Source organism: Trichogramma pretiosum, unplaced genomic scaffold (assembly GCF_000599845.2).
Source record: "Trichogramma pretiosum strain Unisexual culture from Peru unplaced genomic scaffold, Tpre_2.0 scaffold76, whole genome shotgun sequence".
NCBI classification, from domain to species: domain Eukaryota; kingdom Metazoa; phylum Arthropoda; class Insecta; order Hymenoptera; family Trichogrammatidae; genus Trichogramma; species Trichogramma pretiosum.
In genome coordinates, this window is record NW_019640848.1 from 509,445 (window position 1) to 536,439 (window position 26,995).

The following is a 26,995-nucleotide window of genomic DNA, read 5'->3' on the forward strand; positions in this document are numbered from 1 at the left end:
AGGGTAAGATATTATGTATCTAAGGATGATGAGCCGAGCAGGGCGCATATCACTGCGGAAGGAATTGAAAGCCTCTGGTAACTTTACTAATATGATGCAAAACGCCTCGCTTGCGTATATACAAGTCGAAAGACACACGGCAAGTTGCTTCATTTCGTTTACGAATGCGTATCGCTAGCACCCATATCTCGGAACTTGCTAAATTTCTCGGACTTTTAGAATTAATTTTTAAGGGCTCGTACACGTGGCTTCCTTACTCTTTCATATCGAGCTGCTATTGCTGCTGCAGCAGCGCAGTAGTCGTATACGGAGGTCAAAAGATTAATTAAAGGGACTAATAACGTACGGCCAGTCTTAAAAGATTTAATGCCGCTGGAGCGGTGCGCATATACAGTATACATGGGTACAACTGAACAGGACAAATTGAAGGCGCGCCTATATTTAATTCAAAACTCTCTTGTGATTCGGCAAAAGCACAGTCTTATAATATAGATGGCCGGCTCGAACTGTAACTCCTGCGTAGTATCCATTAGTCGCGCATGCATCATACAAAACAGTAGCAGCAGCAGCCGTAGCAGTTGCAGTTATAGAGCAAACCAGACGGACAATCGCACTTGCACCAACAGTCCTCTAATTGTTTCCTCCTATTTCGAGTAGATATACGCACGCGTTCACTATACCGTTAATCCTTATATACTTCATACCTGCATTGACCTCTTACTGCCCATGATATTATTCATAGAAAAATTTCGTTGACTACAACGACTCTAACGACGACGACGACGACGACGACGACGACGACATTAATTCTGCAATGTGGGAATAATCAATGTGACGATTTGAGGGAAAATCACTGCTCTCGAGATGCGGTGTAACATTACCGCTGATTAAATCACTTTTGCACATACATGCATAAGTAGATTTTTCCAAGCACATACGGGATTAAAGAGCTGTGAATATCGAGAGCTTAGCAGGTGAATTACGCCAGTTAGCTGTCACGCTGTTTCTTTAAACGCTTGCCATACTGCACTAACTTAAGGTTTGATGTATAATAGGTTTACAATTAGCGCTCGAGAAAAGCAGCGAATTTATACCTGGAGCTTAATTATGGCTCTCTCGTTCGGGCGAAGAACCATGCGAGTCAGGTAAGAAAATTTGCTTCGCGGCTTCTTAAAATAATTTATTATATAAATACATGGCTGTGAGTGTCAATCATGCCCGGGTGTATGCGCCTTTGTCGTGTGCCAAGTACATGATATATTAATGTATCGGCAGAAGGAGAATCGAATCGCATTGTAATAAGAGAAATCGAACTTCTTTTATCTCCGAGGGCAGTAAATAAGCACTCTGCCATATCTCTCTCTCTCTCTCTCTCTCTCTCTCTCTCTCTCTCTCTCTCTCCCATTCTCTCACGCGTGTGCATTTATATATATCCAAGCCCTTATTACGTATTGTTTCGTTCGGCTGCCTATGTGACACATGCTCGCCTTTTTTTGTTTCACGTATTTTTATATACGATAAATAATGCATCGCACCGAGCGTCATTGTCGCTCGCTACTTACTTATTCAGGCATGGGGAAAATAGCTGCCGCGCGACAAATGGTAACCTGTATACTTTTCATACGTTTTTTTTTCATGTATGTAAGTGCACACCTATAAGACGAGTAGTTGGCGCGCACGTGTGCAAGTGTGTACGTGTGTGCGTATGTACGCACAGAAGAAAAACAAATTTCGCGCTTTGCGTTGTACATTTCACGGGATATAGATCTTGAATTTTCCGTGACGAAGCTAATTTCTGCAAATATTTGCATCGCAACGAAGAAGATTCGAGAGAGAGAGAGAGGGAGATAGAGAGTAGCAAAGAGTAAAAGAGGTGTCTAGCTCTGCTCCTCTTCAGACTATAGCGGGATTTTAGTTGAGCGCGGGGGTGTACAGATATATACATATACGTGCAGCTACACCGAGAGATGCGCGCGCGAGTCCCGGCAAATTTCTAATCAGATTACTCTGGATTAGCAAAGTTCGTTTGTCTAATGAAATTCGTCTAAATTAACGTCGCACTGGCTGCAGCGGCGGCAAGGCACACAGACACAAACACAGAGAGAAAGAGAAAAAGGGTGCAGCAGGCTGAAACGTTTCGGATACTGCAGCCACTGCCATAGAGAAATACAGATGTTTAATCGAATTAGCTTGATGAGATGGGATTCGTACGATATTATATTATTATATCGAGAGCTAGGCTCGTTGGAATATTTCTGCAGACTGCGAGAGTTCTTTTTCACCGCGCGTATATGAACGTTATTTACTTCTTTTTTTGCGCAAATAAAAAGTCGACGGCTAACCTTCGCTCGGTCATTGAAACAAAAAATGGCATCGAACGTAAAATGACTTTTATAATTTTAATTATCTTATGCGCGCACTTTTTCTCTCCTATTAGCTTCTTAGATTTAATACAATTCATCATAGCGATCGAGGCGATCATAACGTAAGAATAGTAAAACATGTTTCTATTAATTACAACCTTCGTTCTAGTATTCATACACTGATATACACAGTCTTAGATTAGTTATTACTAGCAAATGTATTGGTACAAAAGTTAGTTATCACAATGATGATACACAATACAAAATATTTTGTATATTTTTAATTGTACACTCCCACTTATTTTCACCAATTTCTCTATGTCCTGAAAAATCATTGTTACCAAACTTTTTGTTGCCAATTGCACTTTAAAAGTGCTACATATGTCTAAAACCTTTCCTTTTAACTTATGTACAAGATGAAGCTATTTTTTTAGTAAATGTATGGGTTTCAGATAAGTTCCCAACATTTAAGATCTGGTACAATCTAAAATCATTTCAAAAATGTTCTCTTCATAGATTATATTACTACTTTAGGCCTTCATATTTATTTCAAAATATGCGTTTAAAGTCATGAATTTTAATTTTCTCATTTTGTACTTTTTTCACAACTGTTGGCTTAATATTTATATGGCAAGTTTAATTTCAATTCTAAAAAACACAGTCCATTTGTTTCAAGAAGATTTCAGTTTGTCTAAGACAATGTTAAATATGTATCTAATTGAGAACCTATGCGTATACTAAGAGAAAATGTGAAAAATTGAACTTTTTAAGATATTTAACTAGGTATATTTTATCCAATACTTATACTACACAATCACATTAGTGCACAAATGATGTTCTAACATATTTTTATTTTTAAATGTTTTCAAGTATGTCAAATGATACATTGAGAGTAATAATGGTAAGTTTTGATATTAAATTTTGACAGAGATTTGAATATGGCTCAAATAACAATTTAACTTTGATAAATTTTAGTACTACTTATTATACATACATATTGTAATGTTTTTAATTTTTATTGCATTAAACCTATAGGTTTTCATTTTTTTTAATGTTCTAATTGCATATTTCAGTCAAAAAGTATTTATAGTTGCTGCCGCTACTAACATGTAAGACAAAATCACCAACTAAAATGTTTTATCCTACAACTTTTATTGTTCACAATATATTTTATTGATTGTTATGAATATCCTAAACAAAGAATACTAATGAACTTTAAACTTTGTAACTGAAGATGTATGTACTTTTTATAAAATACTTAAAAAAATATTATCACATTACAACTGGACTCAACACAGCTATAACTCAGATCTAAAGCCCTTAATTTCTTTCACACTGTGTTGAAATTCAATATTAACAACTTTTGAAATTTTTCATCACATAAATTCAGTATATTATGTATAAAATATTGGTTATATCTTTTGCTTCTGATGGTTTAACAGCATGGATGCTTGCATTCTGCCTACATGTTTTGTGTTTACAAAATTAGTTGATGACTTTGAAAAGTAGGGGCAGCACTAGTAGCTTATTGCGACTACCAAACAGCTGCTCAATGAAAGTGATGAGGACTGAACGATACCGTCACGCCACGTAGTGGCGAAATTCTGTACTAGCGCACTAGGGCAATTTTGACGAAATAACATGGGAAATTCGATAAATGTACAAAATAATAAATGTTGCACAATGAATTTTGTACATTTATCATTTTTAATTGAAAGTACATACCTAAATATGAATTTAGAAATTTTAATCCTATTAAAAAGTTGATAAATAAGTGTTGATAAACAATATTTAATGTCAAATATCCGAGTGCCGCACAGCGCGGCATTATTTAGTCGAATCGTTAAATTTGTAACTCGCTGTAAAAGTATCTAAATGCACCCAGAAGAAAAATGTAACGCATTATTTCGATGGGAAATTGCCTCAGCTTTCCGATGATGAGCTCAGATATTCCGAAATTTTCCGCTTTATCCGGGAAAATCGACGGAAAAACTTTAAACTCAATTTTCCCGGATAAAGCGGAAAATTTCGGAATATCTGAGCTCATCATCGGAAAGAGATACTTTTACAGCGAGTTACAAATTTAACGATTCGACTAAATAATGCCGCGCTGTGCGGCACTCGGATATTTGACATTAAATATTGTTTATCAACACTTATTTATCAACTTTTTAATAGGATTAAAATTTCTAAATTCATATTTAGGTATGTACTTTCAATTAAAAATGATAAATGTACAAAATTCATTGTGCAACATTTATTATTTTGTACATTTATCGAATTTCCCATGTTATTTCGTCAAAATTGCCCTAGTGCGCTAGTACAGAATTTCGCCACTACGTGGCGTGACGGTATCGTTCAGTCCTCAACAAAGATTGATTTGAAACGATTTAAAAACCATTTTCATTCTTTACAATTTTAAAAAATCTTTTTTGAGGTCAATAAACTCAATGAATGGTGCTAACGTGTTCTAGAAAAATAACCAGTCATATAAAAAATCGATTTTTTGATCTGAATTCGTTTAATACTTCCTGCAATGCAATACTTATATACAAATTTGCCATTGGTACGCATCAGTGAAAATAATACTTATATTATCCGATTTTTCCTATTATCGAATTCGCATTGTAAAGCCTTTTACATATTGATTGATCTACTGATTTTCGTACGATTCGATTATGTATTTCATTTAAGCTGCCGCGTGTTTCTATGACATGTGCTCTGCTTCGCTACACAGTACAACGCACACACACACACACACACAAACTTTAAAGTGGGGGAATTTTTGAAATTAGGAAATTGGTGAAAGGTACGACTCTATTCTATATGCTCTTTATATCTCTTTTTATTTCTATCTCTTTCTCTCTTTTTGGAATAGAAGATTTTTTTCATGATAGAGTACGTCTCCCACCTCTTGGTATTCTAAGCTTGGTTTTCGTTGAGACACTTAGAAATTTCTGTTCAGTTCTGTGTTCGACCTCGTGTGACTACAGTCGCAAGCGAAGTTTTTTAAGTGAAATATTGTGTGTGCAATTGCTCTTCAATTAAAACAATGAATCTAACAAGTTTGTGTAATGTTTTCGCGGATAACCTCATCGTGGAATTCGGCAATATGATGCAAGTCGCGAAACATTACAAAGTGATCGCGATTGATACCGAGTTTCCTGGGGCGTTGGAGAAGAAGCCATTTTGGCATGGCAATGCTCCAGAAGCTGAATGGTCGTACGTGAATAATACAGTGCCGAGAACAAAATGCATCCAACTGGCATTTTCGTTTTTCCGAGAGGACGGAAGTAGGCCTATAGGTGTGAACACCTGGCAATTCAACTTCCTTTTTGATCCAAGTAAAGATCTCAATGATTCCAATTCAATCAATTTTTTAGTAGAACATGGATTAGATATAAAGCAATTGACCCATAAGGGTATAGAGCATATGAAATTCGCCCAATTGCTGGCTAGGTCAGGCTTGCTTTTGGCACAAGATATCACGTGGGTCTTGTTTTACGGAAATTTTGACCTTGCGTATATTTTGTGCATGGTATACCCGAGACGGTGGCCAAGTTCGTCTAGGGGCTTTATTGAGGAGGTTGGACATGTTTTTCCACGGCTTTACGATCTCAAAGTAATGATACAAGATCGGCCCATACGGGCTCGGGGCCTGCAAAGACTAGCAGGCGAACTCGGTATCATCAGAGTTGGTCAAGCCCACTCGGCAGGCTCTGATGCTTTTTTGACGGGTCAAGTATTTTTTGCCCTTCTATGTAAGCATTTTGGATGCCATGAAAAATATATGATGCACCACAGGGGAGGCTTACTCTATTTGAATACACAAGATCGAAATGACGGTAAATTTTTTTTCTACATTTAAATTCTTTAATTTATCAAGTATCAGAGTAATAATTACAGTATTTATTTGAATTTTTTACTTTTATTTATAGATACAGTGTACTACAATAACTCATAATTTACGTCTTGGATACTAAAAATCCTCGACTGTGCAAAGGCGTGTGGCCTGGAAAGACTAGCTGACGCAATTTGATGTTCTTTTGACGGAGCAATTCTTTTTTGTCATTGCCAAGCAGTATTTGGAAGGCTACGAACAATTAAAGTACCTATACAAGAAAGGCTAATTATACTTGAGTACACATGATCAAAGTTAATCAAATGGTACGTTTTTGAATTATTTAAACTTTTAATTTCCATTGTAATATTACACTGATTAATGTGAACATTGCATATTTATTCATAGATGCAATGTACTATACGTAATTTACCTCCTGGGTAAAAAAATCGTTGACTGAACAAATATATAAGATTATTACGTACAACCACGTGGTTTGAAAAGACTATCTGACGAATCGATGTTCTTTTGACGGAGCAATCCTTTTTTGTCATTGCAAAGCAGCATTTTGGAGATCATAAAAATCATATGCAGTACCGCAGAGGAACTTTATTGTATTTGAATACACGAGATCGAAATAAAGGTACAGGAATTCGCAAGGGTGGGCGTGTTCGGTATTCGCGATTTCGACTATTCGTGGCTTGTGAAAATGTACTCTGAGCCCCCGTATTCGTGTTTTTATTCGCGGGGTTGCAGAATGTTCACGTTGTAGTTATTGTTTTAGTAAAGTTTTGAAGATATTTTACACCTTTTATGTGAAAAATAGCGGCTCTCAAAAGAAGTTACGGTTTAAATGTATTATGTAACACATTCCTATTTATTCGCAGATTTTCGTATTTGCAGCATTTAAATTTTAAACTTTTTAAATTTTTAATTTATATAACAATAGAGTTATTAATTTTAATATTGTCCTTTTATTTACAGTGTACTGCAAGTAATTTGCCTTATAGCCACAACGATGAAACATTGGAGAAAAATTATACACTCAGCTAATGAAGTGCTGTATACTTTTGTAAATATTACTGTAAATATTATAAATATTTGTGAATATGATATAATTTTAAGTTGCACTTTTATAAGTTTTTAAATTTTTTGTAAGATTTGATGTATTGTAAAAGAATAAATACTACTTTTAAAAGTTAATCATTTCAAAAGTTTTGGTCATAATTTTTTGCCATTTCATGAATTCAATTTATGTTGATTAGATTGAATTATTAAAATACATAAACAGACGAATACATGGACATAAATTTATGGGCATTGCCGGCGATCAACGAGCAGGAGAGCACAAGGATCGAATTATTTTCAGTTTACACAGCGAACTGCGACGCGCTCGTATGTTTGCGCTTTGTGTTATCGGTTCGTCATTATCACTTAACGAATCGCGCGCCTACACGTATATAATCGCGTGCGTATCAAGTACATGTGCATAAATATAAATACGCGCCCACGCTAGCAAGTTAATCAGCAGTGAGAGGGAGTGACAGAAAGTGTGTGTGAGAGAGAGAGAGAGAGAGGAGTATGTCAATTGTGCTGGTTTCATTAAATTTATTTTAATAAAAAAAAAATGTCAAGAGCGAGAGAAAATATGTGTACGAAAGCGGGTGGTTTACACGTGTTCAATTGCGTAACAGGTTCAGAAAGAGTGAGAAAGAGAGTATCACAAAGCCGATGATCCACATATAAACACAGCAGCGAGTCGTGCACTCATACGTATTATATATGTATACAAGCGAGACGGATGCAGCATCGAGCTGTGCGTTGTTAAATTTTCTCTTGTGCAACGGCATCCCCAGGTGAAACTGATTTTACCCCCTTCGTGTATATAGAGATCTGCGTGTGCTGCATTTATATACGTATATACGCTTCTATTCACTGAATGAGTGAGAATAAAAACAGAGACTAACTGAGCTTGCAGTGGTTGCATTATTATTCCAGCATCCAGCCTCCATGTACATACAAAAATCTACTGCTTCGTGTGCGACGCCACGATTGCCTTGTTTTCTCTCAGCAATACACGAATATAAATATATATGCGTCACGAGAATCAAATGATATTCGATAAATTAGTGGAAAATTCGCAAGGCTTATTATATTAAATATCATCAACAATATGCAATAAGCTGATTTATGGAGCGCGCACCAAACGAGTCAATAGAGAAACAATATCGTTATACAATATACAGTCGAAAATGTAAGTGCGCAATAATGCAAATAACTGTCGCAAGTGTTGTTCGTAATTGATTATTTGTTACGTGCGTGTATATATTGCGAGTGATGCGTTGCGCAGTTTCTAAAATAAAAAAAATTTATACAATTTCAAGTGCAGGCTCGATTTTTTTAAATCTTTAACTGCATGCATGTTTATAAACACGTGATATCCACAGGTGGTGGAAGCTATAGTTGTGAAAAGCCGAGTGCACGCGAGTTTGGAGAGCTCCTATCTCTCTGGCTGCTTTAGCTCTTTGGTGTACAGGCGTGTATAAGTTGCGCGGGTGGCCCGACACTCCTATTCCAATTCTCACTTGGAAATAAAAGTATCCAATAAATTCCTGAAACCCGACACCAAGAGCCGCTTGATTTTCGGTCACAGCAACTTGTTTGAACGAGTTCATTGTAACATGTGAGATATTCTCGGACTTGTAATTACCCGAAGTCAACTGTCTCTTTTCGGCCGCGTGTAGCTGTGAATTGACGCCGCACTTTAGGCTGCTTCTCAAATAATCACACGTGCTGTTGAGAACAAAGCACACCTGTTCTCACTTATTATATGTAACTCGAGTCTTTATTTATTACGTTAAATTGTCCGTTTGGCTCCTTTCATATACGATGTAATGTTATACATATTAAATGTGTCATACACAGGGTAATATTATGTCGCTGTACAGTCCGAGTGCGCGAGGACGTGGGCGTGGCTTGCGATCTGATGTCACATGCGCTATATCGATACACTATTATTAATAGTATATAATTTTTCATCGGATCGAGCGACGATTACGTGCATTTGTCGCGCAAAAAGCCCCATTTTGTATTCTTTTCGTATAACGGACGTAGCAGGTAACATCTTTCAGCACTTGGATCATGAAAATAAAGTTAGAGAAAAGCCGTGGTAGCTTATTACGCTTGTGGACGCGTATTCACGCCTATGAGTGTAAGAGTACACAAGCGGAAGGGGGAACTAGAGGGGAATTGGAGACGTGTCCATGCTGAGTCTGAATATACAGAAGCGTGTGGACCCAAAACTCTATGAAAACTATCTCTGTACGTTAATGCATATGACAATAGGCTATCTCGGAGTCTCGTCGTTTTGGCCAAGAGAACATGAGTCTGCATGTTTAATTCGAGCCCATGTGCGCGTACGATCTCATGTTGAATGTATGTATTCGTGGGGCGTTCACGGCGATGCCGTTAAATTATAGGAAATATAATCGGTTGCTTTATCGAGAAATTGTTTAAAATTTAACCAAATACTACATGTTTACGGTGTGTTTGGATATTTATTACGAGTATAGCTGCCTATATACGTATAGTATGGATTATAAAACAAGTCGAAAAATTGCGTCAAAGGCAGAAAAAGCGCAGCTGCCGGACTGCTTCGTGCAAAAGTGAGCAAAATAAAGCGAGAGAGAAAGAGAGAGAGAGAGAGAGAGGGCGAGAAAGCTCGTAAAACTTAAATTTACGAAGTGATATACAAGCCAAAACATCCGGAAGATATTTAAACTAACGCTGTTCGCCCTTTTCCTCCATGGCAAATATATAAATAAATAAAACCATGAAGGGATTTCGCTTGGCGCTCGCACTGCAGCCATGATTACGATCTTGAGCCGCCGTTTGCACGTTATTGACACGTTCAGTTATTCTTCTGCTTGAGTCCAAACGAACTTTAATTTTACAAAAATGACTAGGCTACGAAGAATAATTGCTGCTCACGTTTGACTTTTTATTAGATCATTATAGGCTTTTTTTGTAGGCGAGATAATACAATCTTTGTGTAATTTAATTTTAAAACGCTATATAATGTGGGCTACATCAAAACAAGTTTAGAGTTTCTATATCTGAATTTACAGAGGCTCGAAGTTGGATTTTCATTCTCTATGGGTAGATATATGGCTATGCTGTCGCGATAACACTTGAATTTCTTAACTGACAAAGCCCGCTTTGTCTTTCTCTCTTTCGGCAAGTGTAATTAGTGTCCGAGGCCGATAAAAACCTGCATTGGGAGTTTCTTTTTTTATGACCTAGGCTAAAATTTAATTTTTATATCCCATGGTTCAAAAATAGCATTTTCTTTTTAGCGTAGCGATCAGAAATCCTCAGAGGCGGATTAACCTTTTTGGCGCCCTAGGCTGGATAAAATTTGCCGCCCCAATATATTTGGAATTTGAATGTGAAAAAAGAATAATTTTAAGAGAATAAATAATTATTTATAACTACTGTTGGTTTTAAAAATATTTTATTAATTCACACATTTACGCCTACATTTTAACGAAGCAAAATTATTTATCAAAACATCGAAATTTACATTTTTTAACAATTCATTTTCAATGTGCAATAGTGTCAGAGAATGTAATCGTTCTTGGCTGATCGTTGTCCTCAAGTAATTTTTTATTCTTTTAAGCGTCGAAAAAGATCTTTCTCCTGAGCAATTCGATATCGCCGTACAAACGTACATACGTAAAGCGATTTCCACATTGGGATATATTGAATCTAATTTATTATTTTTGATCCACTTTAACAGCTCGGTCGGTGTAAATTTTTGTTTAGATATTTCATTAGCACTACATTGTGCTTTGAAATGAATGCATTCCTTCACAAAATTTAAATCCAAATCGTCAGGATAATTTTCTATTAAATGATTAGCTTTTACTTGAATCTCATCATTGTTTATTTGCTGTAATTTTACCAAAAATTCAAATTTTGAGGCAAATTCTGCATATGACGTACGGCGACCTGTCAATTCGACAATCAAACTGTCCAAAATGCAATAGTAAATGTTAATCCTAAAGTGATCTCGAGATGTAAACGAATGTGCTTTAGTAGCTGAATCATCGAAATGAACTTTTTGTTTTTTTATTCTTTTTAAGTCTTTATCGTATTCTTTGTTTTCACTTATTAATAGAGCTTGATTTTCAAAATTATTAAATGACTCTTCACTCCTTATACCATTTAACAATTGAATCAAACCATCGTATAACATGACTACAGATGAAATGTCTATATTTGGATCTTGTAATTTTTTACTCACACCATTAATTCGTTGCAACAAAAATTCCCATACGCACAAAAATAAAGCAGTTTCAAGTGTTCGTAATTGCTTTAAAATACCTTCAGCTTGCAATTTCACAATAGGTTTTTGGGTAGAATCATTTGAAATTTTGATTAAAGCTTGATTTATTGGCGTCCACAAAAAAAGTAAACTTTCACACGAATCATATCGAGCAGACCATCTTGTTCCAGATAATGTTTTAATTGTTTTAATTCTTCTTGTATTCAAATTATTTATTTCTAGATTTTTCTTGTATAGATCACATTCATTTTTTAATATTTCAGATCGGTGAGTTGATAAATTAAAAATGTTGTTGAGTTCTTGGAATAAATTAAAAAATAGACAACTTTCTTCGCAAATTTCTGCCGCACAAATGCCAACTAAATTTAAAGAATGCGCTGAACATGGTATATATACAGCGTGAGGACACTTTTTTCTTATTTCCGCTTGAACGCCTTTGTTTATCCCAGACATATTCGCAGCGTTATCATAAGATTGACCACGACAATTTTTGATATCAATTTGTAGTTCCTCTAATGTTGTCATAATAGCATTTGCTACATCTATGCCTTTATGACCAACATTTGGTAAAAATGTCAAAAATCTTTCTACTGGAGAGCCACTTGAATCCACATATCGCAAAATAAATGTGAGTTGATCTACGTGTGACAAATCTGGTGTAGAATCAACAATTATCGAATAATATTTTGAAGCCTTAACTTCTGTAACTATAGTTTTTGAAACTTCATCAGCAATAATTTGTACAAATTCGTCACATATGGTCGAAGATAGATAGCTCGTACCTCCTTTACCCGGATTTCCATATTCAGAAATGTGCGTAGCTAAAAAATCATCGTATATCGCAATTAATTCGAGGGACATCATGTAGTTCCCATTGTGAGGATTTCCAAATTGCTCTACATGACCTCTCAGTGATAGGCCTCGAGATGAAAGAGCTTTAATCACATTCGCGACTCTCTGAAGTACACTACGCCAATAAGTTCTTTCGTCTTCGATTTTCTCCAATAATTTTGCGTCAACTCGATTCGTTTTATTTCCTCGTAGTTTCATAGCTATTAAGGCATTTTTATGAGACTGACTATTTTCGTGCTGACCAATTCTCACTTTATTTTTCCAGTCGTCGAAACCTTGTTTCTGTGATCCAAATTGAGTTGATGTTCTATCAAACAGCACACACGGCCCACAAAATACTTTCCCAGTACTTTCTGAGTATATTAGCCACTTACGATGCACATTTTCGCCGTTGGGTAGAGTTGTTTCGAAATCAGCTTTCGAAAAATAACGTGGCCCTGTTGCATACTCGCGCTTACTTTTTTTAAAATCACTATTCATATTTTGAGTAAAACCATTTGTCACGATATGATCTATGGTTGCGTCATTTATTACCCACAGAACCGGATCACTACTTACACTGACTGAATCACATGGTTCACGAATTATATGCTGATCGTGCAGCACCTTGTCTGTGTCGTCAATTGATCGAATTTCTTCTATCTGCATTGCTTCGTCACAAATATTTTTACACTGCAACATACTGCTGGCACCATTGTTAGAATCATCTTCGTTATTATCGTTCTTGTGAGTGTTAGTTTTAAACAGTTTGTCTATTTTCGGTGTTTTAGCGATTATTTCTTTATACTTCTCTTCTTTTCTTGCAGCTATTTTTCCATATTCACATCCACTCGATTTTTTTCTGATACTCATTTTATAAATGTTATAAGTAATATCCCACTATAATAATAAAAATTATTTTGACGCCAATTCTGCACAAGAATAGCTTATTTATTAGAGATCCGTGCTGCTTCAAAAGTCGCTGCACACTGACTAGTGTTCAAACGTGTCACTGTATCGAAACGAGTGAGCAAAATGTAAACATTAAGCATATCATATTTTGGAACTTTTGTTGTGTTATATATATATTTATACGTATCGAAAATCTGAATGTGTATAGATATATATGTATGTGAACCTTTCTGTAAGACAGTGTCTTCTGCATTATAATTAACACAATAAATTAATTATTTCTCGTTAAATAAATCTAAACTTTTTAGTCGCTTCTAAATTTGCCGCCCTAAAAATTTGCCGCCCCAAAAATTTGCCGCTCTAGGCCGTGGCCTACTCGGCCTATACCCAAATCCGCCCCTGGAAATCCTTAATTTTGGGCCACAAGATAGGGAAATTAATTTGTCTAAGTTGCAACCAACTTTTCATTAGCTCGCTCTGATAGACAATGATATAGGAATCACTCGCGCACGTTTGCCAACGTACTCAATGAGATCTAACATATACTTCATTTTTTAGCACAAAGCTCGTATGGTCGAGAGCATTTTTTACGGTGACTTCGTAAATTTTTTTTTTCTTCAATTTTTTCTTCAATTCTAATAATACGAGACGATCGATATAAATTCGTGACTTTCCGTTATATCGAGAATAATAGTTGCTTCTCTCTCCATAAAGTTTTTGGCGTTATTTATAAAATTAAATAAGAAGCATTTATTTGTGCTTTTGATATAGGTATTGAATTCTTCTTTAACAGGAAGTTCGGATCTGTTACGAGAAAGTTAATGATTCAAAAACACAGGCATGAATTACGGGACATTTGAAGTTTTAATCAAAGGCTAATGCATTGATGCACGTGTTATGAACCCGGATAATTATATTTTTTCAAATCCAGAACAGCCTCATTCAACGAATATGAGTCATTTATGATTGATTATGCGTCTTCAAGCGTGAAAACTAGAAAAATGGAGTAATTTGAGACGGATCATTTGATACTAAAAGTGACTTGCATCCACTCAACATATGGGAAGTATCTGGTCATACTTGTATACAATAAGTATAATTAAGGAAGTTAAAGTATTTTAATTGTAGTTTTTGATGGTCTAGGCTTAAATTTATTGGAAATTTAAAATAAGTGTCATACTGTCGAAAATAATCCATTGTCAATGTAGTCAAGGAAAAGGCACCTACCTCGAGGCTCTAAATTCTTCGGTTATTGTTTTTAGATTATGTACTAGTGATATACAAGTTTCGAGCAAGAGATTTCTCAATTTAGGAAAAGTCTAATATTCATTCATTTTATTATTTGTAAAGACTTTGCATGCAAGGTTCAGAACTTGTACCGATGATACATAATGCTTATGTCGACTGTGTACTCGTGCGTGCGCACACACACTTGCATTGGTAACATCTTAATCAGCCCAGAGCCCGCGTAGATCGAAGCACGCGCCAGTTTATTTTCGCGCGAGGGTGAGGAAAAGAAGGCGCCAAGAAAATAAATAAATTTTTCTAATGTACGATTCACGCGCGCCTCCGCGGGCAGAGCGAGAGAGGAGAGTTTTAACGCGGCTTTGCGAACGAAAAACTTTTTTATCCGTGTACATTTTTCACAGCGACGAGCGTTAGTGAGCAGCAGCCCGCGCTCCGGCAGCAGCAGCAGCAGCAGCAAAAAAAGGCTATATTATTCTTGGCTGGATGCAAATTGCCAGCACGTATACATATATAAAATATATACATGCACACATTCACGAGCAGCGCAGACTTTTCCTTCATTTCGGCCAAAGCTCGAGAGCGCACACGAAGGTCGCGCGATATTTCATTCGATATTGCATGCAGCGTGCGCGCATTATTTCTCTATTTCGCATACAGGGCTGGAGCTTGCTGCACGTTTATAGGTATAGCTGAGCCGTGCGGTGCTTCGAGCTGAGCGGCCGGAAATAAATTGTTTAATTTATATTAAAAATAAATAGCAGCGAGGAGAGCGAGGGAGTGAGAAGGAAAAAAGCCGCGAATTTTTCCCTACTTTTTTACAAAGTTCGCTCTCTCTCTCGCTCGCGCACCCACACATACATACATACAGAGCTCTTGACGGCGCGCAGAACAGCCGGAGAAATATTACTTTTAATATTAGCATTTCCAACGCTCGGCTCTCAAGGGCTGCGAACAAACGTTTTTTCGTCTCTCTCCCTCTCTCCCGTGCTCTTTGTGCGTGTATTTTACAAGGCGCAGCAGCCGAATAAAGAATCATTGCTTCTAATTAAAAACAAGAGAAGTTACAGATTTATGTCAAACGTTAATATATATAATTAAGTTATTACGCTGAATTTTGCTCCGAAACTTTTTCACAAGTAAATTAGTTCAATATGAAAAACGAGCTCACGAGCGGGCGCGCGCTGCAAAAATCTTCCCTGAATTTATGTACTAATTATAAAATTGCATTTATTATATGTATTGCGTTACAGAGGTAGTTATACTCGTGAAACTCGCAATTGTATATTAAATTTACGGAAGAAATTAGCGCATTTATTATTTTATTATTTCATCGGTGCTGCTACGTAAGCACCGATCGGATATAAGCTACATTATTCATAATTCTATAATTAATTCAGTTGTGTGGCATTATAAGACGGGTACATACGCGCTGCCTGGTCGCACACGCGCCTCCGTGTGTGTTGGTGAGTGTGCACTCGTTTGTGCATATATGTACCGACTTTCAATAGGTGTATTAAACATGACCTTATTACAAGTCAGAGAGTTGCGATCGCGAGCGCAAGAGAGAAAGGGCAACATAACTTTATATAAGCTCAAATAATCGATAATTCATCGCGCGACCTAGAAAGGAAAACAAAAAAAGAGTAGTTTCAAGCCCGAAGATGCCCAAAACAATTCGAAAATAACAATTGCATCGCGCCCGCACGACTCGACGGCTTTAAATGTTTGGCGCAGCTTTGAACATAATTCATGAGCAGCTACATTGCACGTGTGCTTGCCGCGCCGTGGGTATAGCTGCGGATTTTCATTTAACTGGTGATTATAAAATATTGCATCTCTGCAGTACTGGCTAAAAGGCTATGACACCGGCGCCGCTGCTGCCGAGAAGTAGAGGCTGAGTGAAAATATGAAAAAATTTTAATCCGCCGTATCAAATGACTTGAGGGGGAGGAAGGTTTGGGAGAGGAAGTATTTGAATTTCTCTCTATCACTTTTTCTCGCGCGGGGGCCAGAGAAAAATTAATTTGGGAAAATTCGATAAAAAAGAGAGAGAGAGAGAAGATCGCGCGGGGGTGGCGTAAAAAGGCGCGAAGGGGCAGAAGCGTAGTGTCGCCCTGGTGTTTTAACAGGATTTCCGTTTTAATTAAGGTAATAAAAATGTTACGGAAATTCACGATTTAAATAAAATGGGGGGCGGCCGAGGGGGGAAGAGAGGGAGAGAGGGAGGAACTGAGCGCGAGAACGAGATCAGCGAGAAAGGTAGAAATAAAAAAGCTTTTAAAATAAAATGTTGATGGGCTATTTAATATTTCAGAGTAGCGAGCGATAGCGAAAGCACTGCTGCAGTCCGTAAGTGAGAGAGAGAAAAAGTGCGTAAATATAGCAAGAAGAGGGGAATATACATATCATATATAAAAGGGGAGGCTCGCGATATATAGCAGGCAACAGTCGAAAGAGGGAGAAAGAGGAAAGGGAGAGAGAGAGAGAGAGAGCAAAAAAATATACAAAGTATTTTAAATATATATATTGGACGCTGACCCTTAGATAGAGAGAAAGCACAGACGGGGCGCGCGTGTGTATGCAACCGATGTATTTGCCAGATGCATTATTAATAAACGTTCGCCTGCTGCGTATATATGCAGCGCGAAAAGCAAAGAGTTTTCGTAGCCTCATAAAAAAATCAAACGGCCTTTTGGTTAGTAAAATAAAAAAAAAAAGAAATAGTAAAAAAAAGGGGTCCGCGCCGCACACACGCACGTACACAACGCACACACGTACAGAGAAAGGATCAAATGGTCGTAGCCTGCGATGCTCGCTCGCTTGGCTCGCGCGCGCGTTTGTACGTTCGTTCGTTCGTTCGTTTGACGAATCGTGCAATCAAAAGTTTTCCAGCAGTTGGCGAGCGCAGTACTGCGTACACTGCGCATATCTATATAAATATATGTATATTTTTTACATAAAGAAAAAAACGAGATGGATGCAGACGTTGTGTGTGCAGTGCGCCGGGGCCACTGCGCGCTATTCATTGTGTGTGCGAGCGATACGTCGGGGCGCCGTTACCAGCAGTCGTTCGTGCCCACGTGTGTGCCGCGCGCGTTATACACAAGTGATATGAAACGAGATACACCCACCCCTCGACCACCTCATCCTCCTTCTCGTGTGCTCCTCTCTCTCTCTCTCTCTCTGCTTCCTATATTTTATTGGATTTCATTCGAATACAAATTGTCTTTCTCTCACTTGCACATTGCCGTTGCACAATTGATGCGTACGTATACATATACGCGCGCGCGCGGCATCGGTCGACAAAAAAATCATGGAAAAAGAAGCGCGATAGAAACAAAACAACGCGAGAGGCTGGCGCAGTAGCGGTTCCAACGAAAAAACAACAACAAAAAAAAAAGTAAAAAACAAAAAAAAACACAATATATATTCATCGAAAGAGCAGGCGTGCAGAGACAGATACATTAGTTATAAATAACGAGCGCTGTATACGATATAACGCATCGCGCACGACAAGTCGAAATAAACAAAAGCCTATATGCTGCGGCGTTATTTTTTTCTCATCGCATTCGAAAAAGTCACCGGCTCGCACTTGATAATTCGACTTGTTATGTACTGGAAATCGGTCGATTTTGCAAGACATACTTAGAGCCGCATGAAATGTGTATAGCTGAGCTCGCTGATGTATAAGCCGAGGCGCCGCCGTTTGTCCACTGTCTATGCGTATGCGACGAGTTAAAATTTTAATACCCGTTGCACAAATTAGTCGAGCTGTATGTAGAGAAAATTACGAATGCATGAGCGAGAGAGCATACGGACGTCACTATGTTGTCATTGTGTTGTCCACCAGCTGGACATATAAAGACGCCTTGAGACGGCCGAGCTAGGCCTTTTGTATAATAAATCAAAAGTGAAAGAATCCAGACTTCCTCGCTGGTAGTGCATTGCTTATTAAGCAGGCCATGATTCTAATAATACGAGCGAACGAGCAGAAGTAAGAAGAAGACGAAGTAAGGAGAAATCAGGAGCCGGAGAAGAAGAAGAGATATGTTTATCAGCTGCAGGCGCGTAATTAGCGAAAAAACAAGAAAGAGCGCGAGTGACGAGTGACGTTTTGTTGGAACGTTGAAGATAAGAAAAAACAAAAAAAAAAGAAGGCGAAGCTCCGAACCGCTACAAGTTCTGGGATTAGCATAAGTCGATCGGAGCAGATAGCATTAATTGTTGGCTTGTTGCGCCGCCACCGCCGCTGCTGCTGCTGGACGTTTGATTGTCTGCTAATAGGCCGCTTCCTGGCCTGGCCACCTACGCGTCTACATATATAGGTGCACTGCCCGTTGACTATCGGACGACGCGTTCAAACGTAGGAGAGCCTTTTTGAGGTGTCGGATTTGGGCTAAAAATCGTTCGACCGAGCGTTGATAGGTGCGAGCCGATGGAGCCGAGTTTCGAGCCTTTGGGCGCTCGATCGATGCTCTCTCTCTCTCTCATCGCGTAATAATTGCTCCAAGGCTTCCTGGCATACACACGCTCACACACGCACACAGACGACGACGACGACACCTATTAAAATTGAAATTCACGGCCAGCGTCGACATCGGCAGCCACACACTGCCACTGCCCATATAGCCGATATGCTATTAGCACCTCGTCGTCCGTAAAGCATAACACGTGTATATAATGTGTGTGTGTGTGCGAGGCGATCCATCCCTTTAGGCGCATCAATCTATATCTAGACGTATAATATAAATGAACGTTTTTTCTGTTCCGTACTCTCTCTCTAACTCGCTGGCTCGTTGGCTCGTGTATGCATATACACACTTATACTATACTATATGTAGTGAGTATTACACATGCTGCGTATGTGCCGGCGTGTGCGTGGATATATATTGTTTTTGATTTCCGGCGCGGCGCTCGACGTCGGTCTGTACGGCCTCTTTATCGTATCGCTCGATCGATATATATTCACCTTGAGCTCTCTGGTATTATATGCATGTAAAACGCGTTTTATAATAGCTCGACGCGCGAGCCGAGCTCGAGTTCCCATCTATGCGCGAGAGCCACGGCATGGCCCACCAACTTTTCTCTCTCTCGCTCTTTCTCTCTCGGTTTGCTTCGACTATATATTATAAAATGAGAGAAATATTATTTAAGTGCTTCCTGCCTTATAAATATACTCTCTTTCTCTCCTCTCCAGGTACACGTATGCACGCGTACATAGGCTGCAGCGCGCGATAATAATTAAAGTGTCTCCCTTCGCTCCGTAAGCCGGTGGGTGCATCCACCTACACCCGAGCGCCGCGGCTGTGTACGGTTATAAGGCTCGAAAATCGTCGTCGCCACCGCTGCGCGCTTATTTATCCGCGTGCCAAGATCTTTAAAAGCGATGCACATACGCGACTCTTGAACGTACGGTATACGCAAGATTTTCTCTGCACTTTTTGTTCTTACTTCTTTCACTCGGTCTCGGTTCGATAGACCACGATATTTTTCATTATCTCGTTTTTCGTACGTTGCGCGTATAGGCGTGTGCAATGCTGATTTGCATATCGAGTCGAGCGCCCGAATTACGCATGATATTCAACAATAATTTGGCATATTCGACGTTATTATCTATTCGATTACGTCCTGAAGTAGGCGCGCGTCCCTCTTTCTCTCTCTCGAAATTTAACGTATTTAACAAGATATTTCACGTATTCCGTCGGCCGACGTGTATAATAGACAAACGCGCGCGCTGCACAGGCGAGTATGATCGATGCTATTAGTTCATATATAATAATTTGAAAGAAAACTATGCACATTGGCGCATATACACAGCAGCTCATATGCAGCGCAGAGGTTTAAAGGGGCAAAAGAGAGGCAAAACGGGGGGTGGGGGCCGTTTGCCTCGGTTATTAATTGCGAGCTTCGATTGAATAACTGCCCCCGCGCGCGCACGTATAGCTGCAGCTATAACGCGAGTATGCGAAGAGGCCAGAAATGTGTGTGCGTGCGGCAGTGCAGCAGTTATGAAATAGGTGCGTTAATTATCCCGGTAAATGACGACGACGATGACGACGACGACGACGGTGGGCGGCAGCGACAGCGACACGAAGAAGATGTGTAAAATTTTGTTGACGATATCGCGCGTGACACACTATACCTTCGGGGGGCTTACATCAAAACCAGTCTACACGTATATATATGCGCGTGAGCGAACGAACGAGAAAGAGAGAGAGAGAGAGAGAACGTGTGCGGTTTTCGATCGATTTCTGCGGTCCAGCCTAATACGGCCGCTGCGTATAAGGGAAGAGAGAGAGAGAGAGAAGGGATGCACAGAAAGTATATAGCTTGCGCGCGCGGAGGGCTAGAACAGCAGCAGCAGCAGTAGCAGCAGCAGCGGTGGCAGTCGCAGGAATGGATCGGTGAATTTCTCGAATAATTAAGTTAGAGCTCGGGCGTCGCTGCAGTGCGCGCCGCTGGGTTATACCTACGAACTTACGCGCTGTTCACCCTCGTACATTATGTACCGGCTGCTACACTAGGCGTTCGCCCTATACTATGTACGTAGTACGTGCATATGTGTTGGTACCGTGTATGTGTGTGCTTGCGCGCTGTTAGCCAAAGTGAGTGCGCGCGTGGAGGAACAGAGTGAGAGAGGAGAGAGAAAGCTCAAGCACATCATAGTAATACGCGATCTACTGCCACCCCTCCGCCTACTCAGCTAGTACTACCTGCCAGCTAGCCTCTCGCCTCTTGCCTCGCCTCGCCTTCTCGAACCCCGCCGAAACTATAGCGAATAGTTGAGGGAGGAAAGCGGCAATGCGTGCGTCTGTCCGCGTACATGTGTGTGCTCCTGTGCTTTCGTGTGCCCATGTATCTGTACGCGCGCGCGCCTGCGTGTGTGTGTGTACGTGGGATATATATACTTAATGAAGCGTAAATAATTGAGTAATGCGCCCGCTCTCTCTCTCTCTCAGCTCTCGCGCTCGCTGCAGAGGGCCTGTTCGATTCCTATTGGTCAGAATTAATCTATTCCGGCGCATTAGCCTACGTACTGCCAGCTCCTCTCTCTACGAGGCGAATGTATAGTATATGTACATGTATATGTGGAAGTCACTGCGCGCGCGATGTGTGCAAGCGCAGCACAAGAGTTTGTTACCTCTCTACGTATTGACCGAAATACAAGCTATATGACTTTTCTCCCTCGTGCCGGAGCCTCGACGATTATTCGATTATTACCCTCCGGGCCCCGGCACCAAATTGACTTTAACTATTGGCAAATTCACGCGCGCGCGCCCAAGCTACATCTTCCATTTCCAATGCTACGTATATACCGTACGCCAGAGCGCCGATCTACATAACATCAAAGACTTATACGATGTGTGCGTATGTGTATGCATTTTTAGCGATGAAAAAATGAGCGCGCACACCTTTGCGACGAACAATCTCGGCGCCCTTCCCCTCCCCTGTCGCTACTCCTCGATATTGTACTTTTGTGTCTGCCAAGTATTGTACTTTTATGCTAGTAATGTACTCGATATAATGTATGTACGCACGCAGCCAAACTTCCGGGAATGCAGGCATTAAACAATGATACGCAAGTTTTCGATTAGTTATATGCGCGACTGAATAAATAACCGCGTCGGCTCTTGTACGAGGCGCGCAGTCCGCGAAATAAAGAAATAATAACGCCGAGAAATTATTTATCATATAACGGTGTACGGGGAACGAGAACCTCGGCGCGCGCGCGCGGGAGAGAGAGAAAAAAGGAATGAAAGAAAGTGAAGCATAGTAGCTGCACACAAAAAAAGGCGAGCATGTAATACAATATATTGGAAGCACGTGATGAGGAGGCGGAGGAGCGCGCGCCTATTTAGCTGCGATTAAACATTTTTTTCTTTTCGGCACTCGCTGCACTGCACATGTGCAGAGACAGAGAGGAGGACGTTGTATGCATTAAGACTCTAGGCTGCACCGAGTCGCGCACACAAGAGGACTAGGAAAAAAGAAGCCAGCAAAAGTAAAGACTATTGCACACACATGCACACGCATACACACAAACACACATAAGCGACTACTGGTAAACACTGCACCGAGGAAGTAGTTGCAGCAATGCAAAGTCACATCCGCTCACGCACACGTGCACTGCAATTGTGAAAGAAGTCGGCGCGCAAGCTCGATATACCTATACGGATATACATGTACTAAATACACACATACACTCACATAGACACACACACACGTGTACAACTCCCAGCTGGGTACTTTCTTTGATGCCTTGGTTACCACTTGGGGGATAGATGGTAGTAGAGTTTCGGGAGGTGTACGTGTGTGCAGCGCACGGCACATCAAAGACCGAATAAGAGAAATACTTGAAGCCCAAGATTCGCGCACTGTCGGCCTTGCCTCCCTCTACCCGTCGGTCCCCAGCCCACCCCAAGCCAGCATCTGACTCCCTTGCTCCTACTCCCCCGACGTGTCATCTAGCCCACTCACCCTCTCTCGTACTCTTGCTCTACCTCTTCCAGCAAGCTTCCCTCTATATGTATTTTTTTCTTCTTCGTCGTCGTCTTCTGCTTCTTCTTCTTCTTCTTTACTCGCGTAAAGTTTGCCACTGTCGATGGCTACATAGGAGGGGAGCAAGAGAGGCGACGCCGACGCCGATGACCTGCGTCACCGCGTGTATAATACTTTGAACTGGCTTTTGTTCCTTCTCTCTCTCTTTCTCTCTCGACCCGGAATTCGGTTCACTTTCTTCACGCTCGTCGTTTTTCCGCCTCGACGCACCACAGATTCTCCCTCCTCCAGCGTTTAACGACTGCGTCGAGAGCGATCGACCAACGATCCACTCGAAATGTTTAACGATTCGCCTCTTTCTCTTTTTTTTTGCTCAGTTTCTCCTCGCTTTTCCCTCCGTACCTCCGCTCTCTACCCTTGCACACGAGACGTCTTTGTCGCAATTATTTTCAACGGAATTTGCCATTGACAAAATCGATGATTGTTAATCGTCGAAAATCAACGAGATCGCGAGAATGGGGGAATCGAAAGAAAACTCACTGGTTTTCGATTCGACATTACACAATTGTGAGATCTGTGTTGTTCGTTATTTCAAAATTCTCCATTGATACACATGTTTATAGTGCGCGAGCTTTAGACTAGTACTAAAACGGAAAATATTTGCTCAAGCGCGGCTCGAGTTTATCGTAGCGCATATTTCCCATCTATTTGTCTCCTATATTTCTTCCCCCGCGCGCGGACAATGGACCGAAAGCTGGGCTTAAATATCAATATGCAAAGTCCGGGGGAACAGAGAGCAGCGTGGCAAAACGTTTATCTTGCACTTCGATTTCATTTCGATTTGTCGACAAATTAACGGGCCTCTGCGCGAGTCGTGCATATGAGCAAAAATAACCGCGTCCGCGCGCGTTAACAATATTGACTCATCAGCTGTGCCCGAGTGAGCGGGCCGCTTTTTTTCCATCATCATGCCCGCGAGTTCTCGAGATAAACGAGATACAAAAAAAATATCAGCGCTTAAAAAAAAAGGGCTTATTTTTTTTCCATCCGCTCGCGAGTGCCCGAGCGCGCGCGCATATATGTGATTAAGGATTAATGACGAATATCAACAAAAACGTTTCCGTTCTCGCAAGCCCAATCAATAATATAAATTCGTACGCGCGACTACGACGTGCGTTTGCTGCTCGGTAATGACGATATTAAAAAATCATCCCTCGCTCGGTTACGCGCACGAATTTTTCGCTTTCGTCAAATTAGAAATATCCACGCGTGTATTGTGTGCGATAAAAATAATCGGCAAATACAGAGATGAAGAGCGAGAGAGAGAGGCAGAAAAAAACCGCATCGATCGACGGTTTTTATTTTTTTTCTTCGTATTTATTTTCGCATTTTCCGGGCGTTTGTTGTTTTTTCAGCGCCGCTTACATATCCTACAAATTCTCATTCCACAAGTATTTAATGCCACGCGTATTAACGAATTATAAAACGCGCGGAGCTTCCGAAACGAAATTGACTTCTGCGGTCGCGCATGAATATGCATGTAAGTACTCAACTGCATAATTGAATGACAAACAAGATATTTATTAATTTATGATTTTTTACGAATTATCGTTGTATTCTGGCGGTTAGGGAAAAATAACTGAACAAAAAAGCTCTAGAGGTATTGCTCGGCTCTTGATATTATGAGTCGTGCCACGCGTACGATTCTTCATACGCTATGACTTATGAAAAATTTGAACATGCGAGTCCACAGCAAGTTGGAAGGTTGAGATAATTTATAAAACGCATAGAAATGAAATTTTGCTGGTTTTTAATTGAATTTTTAAGGATTTATGCAAGAATTGTGGCTCACCAGGACTTGTCATTTTTCATGGAGACTAACCCCTCGCAGCCTCGCAGTTTTTTTATTGTTCGCGCTTGCATATTGTCAACTTAAAAAATAATTTTGGTAATTTTCTTTATAAGAATCGTAAGCTCTCTATTGCCTTTAATTATTATAAATACGACCGATTAAACATGTCCAATTTTTTTAGAACTAATTGCAGTTATGTAAAAAATATTGACGAATCAAGCAATTTAACATACAGAATTAAACAGACTTATACAATTTTTTTCCTTGACCACTTGCAGATTTACCCATAAAAATATACTTGCCATCTAGTGGTGAAGGCTGAAAGTGATCTAAATTTCTAGAAACAGTTAAATTGTCATTTTCAAATCATTCAAATGCGTTTTATATATTTTTAATGTAATTGCGTAATAGAATAATTGCAAAAAACCAACCAAACAATGGTAATGCTTTTAAAAAATTTTAAATGATAATATTTGATTCATTAGGCCATTATTAATATTGAACATTTCTATCAAAGTACATCCTTTAAGGTGGCTCGTCAGCAATCATAACAATAGTACAGCGAGGCATCTGTCTGCCTCTTTCTCGCATTAGGCAGATAACCGCTCGCACTATTCGAAATCAATGATTTTACACACATTTTGTTTAATTACTCATTAGTTAGTACGATTAGGGGTAATTTTTAACACATATCAATCGAAAGGTAGTGACTTGAAGCATAACATATTCGTTTTTGGTCAAGATGTATTGTTTAATAAAAAAGTTATGGCGTAAAATGTATGAAATTATGATGGCCTCCCATAAGAGCCCATGTTAAATTTGCTATTTTCAACGGATTCGTTCTAAAAAATTAGTACGGTAACCCATGATGAAATTTCTACAGCATATCAAGGACACTTTAAATGACATTTCTGCAAAGTTTCATAAACATCTGTTGTCGACCCGTTTTACTGATGAGCCACCTTAATATTAAGATGTGAAAAAAGTAATGAAAATATATAGTATGCATGTATACATACTTGAAAATATAGTAATCCTTATTTTGTTTTCAATTCAAAATTTTTTATGAAGGCTCAAAGGATCCACGATAATAAAAGTTATGAAAAAAAGATCCATGCATGCAAAAGATATCAAGCATAAAAAAAGATAATTACGATAACCTCTCTCACAATTTTGTAAACTCTCTCTTGCATTCATATATAATAAAAATACAAAATGAAAATTAATTGCTTATAGCTTGTCCACCAATGGATACCGTCTTTTCAGTTGGTAGGTATATGCGCCGGCTGCATTACGACTGTACGTATTACTCTACGTACAGGAGACAAAGTGAGAGAGTGGGAGAGAAAAAATTCAATTACTTCTATGTTCATTCGTTATATTTTACGGTGCGACTCGGACTGCTGCAGTACTGCCACCGTTGCACGTGTGGGGAGAGTCATATTTTTGGAATAATAATTATTGGCTTTCATTCTCTTGCTCCTTTATCCGCGTTGCTTATATACCCGCATACACACAAACCCTCCTAGGATCAAAATTACTACGTGAATAATTTATTATTGGAAAATTAAAATTTGCAACTGTAGCCGGTCACAGAATATAAATTAAAAAACGCGCTTTCTTCTGCTGAATAAATCAGCGTATAACTCATTCACCGCCAGATGGAACAAAAGATTAGGCAGTTGTTACATTTTTTTCTGCTTCAAGCAGCCAAGTCAAGTTTGAGCGTCAAGTGTTGAATTTTGGGTGTACTTGCATGGTGCAGCCATACAGCAGGCGCAAACATTCATTTCCGCGACAAACCACCGTGGCTACTCGCGAAGCGCTCGGCCGACAGACTTAATTGGCAGATGACACGATTATATCGCTCTCGCGTGCGCGCGGTGATTTGTGCAGGCCTGCAACGCTCGTCGCAATGACTCGGAAAATCTCTTACAGGCCACTCTCTCTTCTGCGCGGAGGCGCATCGAGGAAGGTGCACACGATATTGAAAATTTAATTGAATTTATTTTCTCTCAGCTACTACGTATGTATGTGAAATATTTATCAGGAAGCCGGTGGTCAATCATTCATCGATGACCTCCTTGAGTCGTTTATATTTA

The 26,995-nt window shown here is 39.5% G+C and overlaps 1 protein-coding gene across 2 annotated transcripts in view; it reads right to left on the bottom strand.

Moving 5' to 3' along the window:
* Positions 1–26,995, bottom strand: part of LOC106651619 (protein bric-a-brac 1) — a 144,811-nt gene that overhangs the window by 11,505 nt on the left and 106,311 nt on the right. The gene's annotated exons all lie outside the window — the stretch shown is intronic.